We start from the raw sequence: 2,771 nt of genomic DNA, 5'->3' as shown, positions 1-2,771 counted from the left end.
AGACATGTCGCAGAATGCATTTTGGCAGAAATTTATGACTAAATTTGATTTTTAAATTTTTTTTTTTTTTTTTACTGGACATGTTTTATAGCAAAAAGTCCAAAATATTTTTTTTTTTTTCCTCAAAATTGTCAGTTTTTTTTTTTTTTTTTTATAGCGCAAAAAATAAAAACCGCACAGGCGATCAAATACCACCGAAAGAAAGCTCAATTTGTGGGGAAAAAAGGACGTAAATTTCATTTATGTACCGTTTTTTGCATGACCGCGCACTTCTCCATTAAACTAGCGCAGCGCTGTATAGCAAAAAAATGGCGTAAATTGCAGTATCTATACCATAGTTTGTAGACGCTATAACTTTCGCACAAAGCAATCAATATACACTTCTTGGGATTTTTTTTTACCAAAAACATGTAGCAGAATACATTTTGGCCTAAATTTATAACTAACTTTGAGTTTACTATATATTTTTTATAGCTGAAAGTAAAAAATATAGTTTTTCTTCAAAATTTTTGGCCTTTTTTTGTTTATAGCGTGTAAAATAAAAAGCGCACAGGTGATCAAATACCACCGAAAGAAAGCTCAATTTGTGTGAAAAAAAGGACGTAAATTTCGTTTGGGTGCAGCATTGCATGACCGCGCAATTATCAGTTGAATTAGTGCAGTGCCGAGTAGCAAAAAGAGGCCTAGTCATTAAGGGGGGTAAATCCTCTGGAGCTCAAGTGGTTAAATAAACACAGAAATGACTGTCAACCAAACTTTTATTATTTTGTCAGTTCTATGTTTCCATTGCATTCTGTTCAGCCTTGTTTTTTGGGCATTTTATAATATTCATTTAATTGCTGGTACATTTTAGAGGCAGTTAAAAAGTGTGCTGTGTGAGATATAGATGTCTGTAATTCTACTAAGGAATTGGTTGTTAATAATGCAATGTGCAGTAATTATCATGCATACAAATGCCTGGGAGGCTTGTCTTGCATAGTAATGTGGTGATTTTTTTTTCCTGTTGTGTATTGGAGATGCTGAAATATTGCTTTACGTCCAACATTTCTGTTGATTAGCAAATGCTCATCGGTTCAGCTACAAAGTAGAGATCAGCTTTCAAACAAAATGTGCCAACATAGTGTACTTTGGTTGCTTCTATAAATGCTTTTTTTTTTTTTTTTTCGTTTACTGATGTGTGTGAGTGCTTTTTTGTACTTCCAAAATAAAAAAAAAAGTGAATGTAGGAAGGGCCTATGTATAAAATCTAGACTGTAAAATAACTTCATTTTCTATTTGATTGTAGAATAATGACAACTAATATGATTTTATTATCAGTTATTATTCTCATTTATTTGTGGTATAGAATCTGGTGTGTTTATCATTTTTATAATGAAGATGCTGCCATAACCGTTAAATTTATTATTTTCTTAAAGCTTTCATTGGCAAGTGTTCCCGGTTTAGTTTGTCTTCCCCCGCTGTGGAGTATCAATATAAAATAATTGAAAATCTTCATAATGTTTGTGGCAGGTGGGTGAACCAAACAATTTATGTGCAAAGATCTTGTTGCGGGAGTCTTTGAGATGTACAGTATATGAGATGTTAGAAAAACACAACCATTATCTGCCCAAGAACTGAAATATGATTTTTGGGTGCACTGAAGAATTAAAGTGGAGTTCCAGGCAGTTCTGAAAGACACACAGTACATATTTTATGTGTTTATCATTATGATCATTTTTAATGCAAGCAGTATAAATACCTGACCTGAAGTAACTCTCCTGCTGTCCCTATACAGCCGAGCTCAGCTGGGGAGAGGAGATGCAGCACAAGGAGCCAATCCAGTTGTGCTGCAATTGATAGGATGGAATGCTGATAGGAGGAGAGAGCAGTGACATAGATGAGCTCATCTGTTTGCTATTTCTCCTAGCACTACCAACTCACAGGCGGGGGGGAACAAGACCTGTAAGTGTACTTGAAGTGGCATTATATTCTCCTAAAAACTCCAGTGATGCGGTGTCCCAGAGCTCCCCACCCGGCCGCTGACATCTTCAGGGTATCGATTGCTGGCCTCTGTCACTGGCCTGGTGGGGATGACGTCACTTCCACGCATGCACAGGTGTTCAGACAGATTAAGCAATGCCAAACTTTTACAGTGAGCTGCACACACGTGGCTCCTTGTACAGGGACGGACATGCAGGTAAGTAGCTGTAATGCAGAAGAGACAAAACATGCCTCTTCTGCATTAAAAAACCTGCCTGCCCGCCTGCCCATTTTTTGCTACCTAGCCTAAAGTCCCACTTTAATGTGAAACATTACCTTGTAAAACAACCCATTCAGTTTAAAATAGAAATTAAAGGCAAAGTGTGTGTGTGTGTGTGTGTGTGTGTGACGCACCACCGCATTGAAGTGCATTGTAAACTTGGCAAAAACGCACATGGGTTGCATTTTTTAGGTGTTTTTTGAGTTGCATGTCCTGCGAAAAACTCACCGCAATCGCAGTAAAATCGCAGCAAAAACACATGCCTTTTCACTGCGTTTCTGCTAAGGATCAGTGTGAAAGTGTCCTTATGGAAGTTAAAAAGCATTTAAAGTATGTAGCTGGCAGTAGACCCAAACACTAACAATGTTCGCTGGCAGAATGGATAAAATGTGTAAGATGAAAGCGATTTTTGCTATATATTTTTTTTCACATACCCCATGCAATTAATTATGTTGAAATACCTTTTCCATCTTTTAGAATATATACAAGTAAAAAGTCTAATTTTGTGTTTGTTTTATTTTTTTTTCAACAG

Source organism: Staurois parvus, unplaced genomic scaffold (genome assembly GCF_062004578.1).
Source record: "Staurois parvus isolate SC_StPar_1 unplaced genomic scaffold, SC_StPar_1.0 ptg000661l, whole genome shotgun sequence".
Taxonomy (NCBI): Eukaryota; Metazoa; Chordata; class Amphibia; order Anura; family Ranidae; genus Staurois; species Staurois parvus.
The sequence above is the reverse complement of the archived record's forward strand: the minus strand, read 5'-3'. Positions refer to the sequence as shown.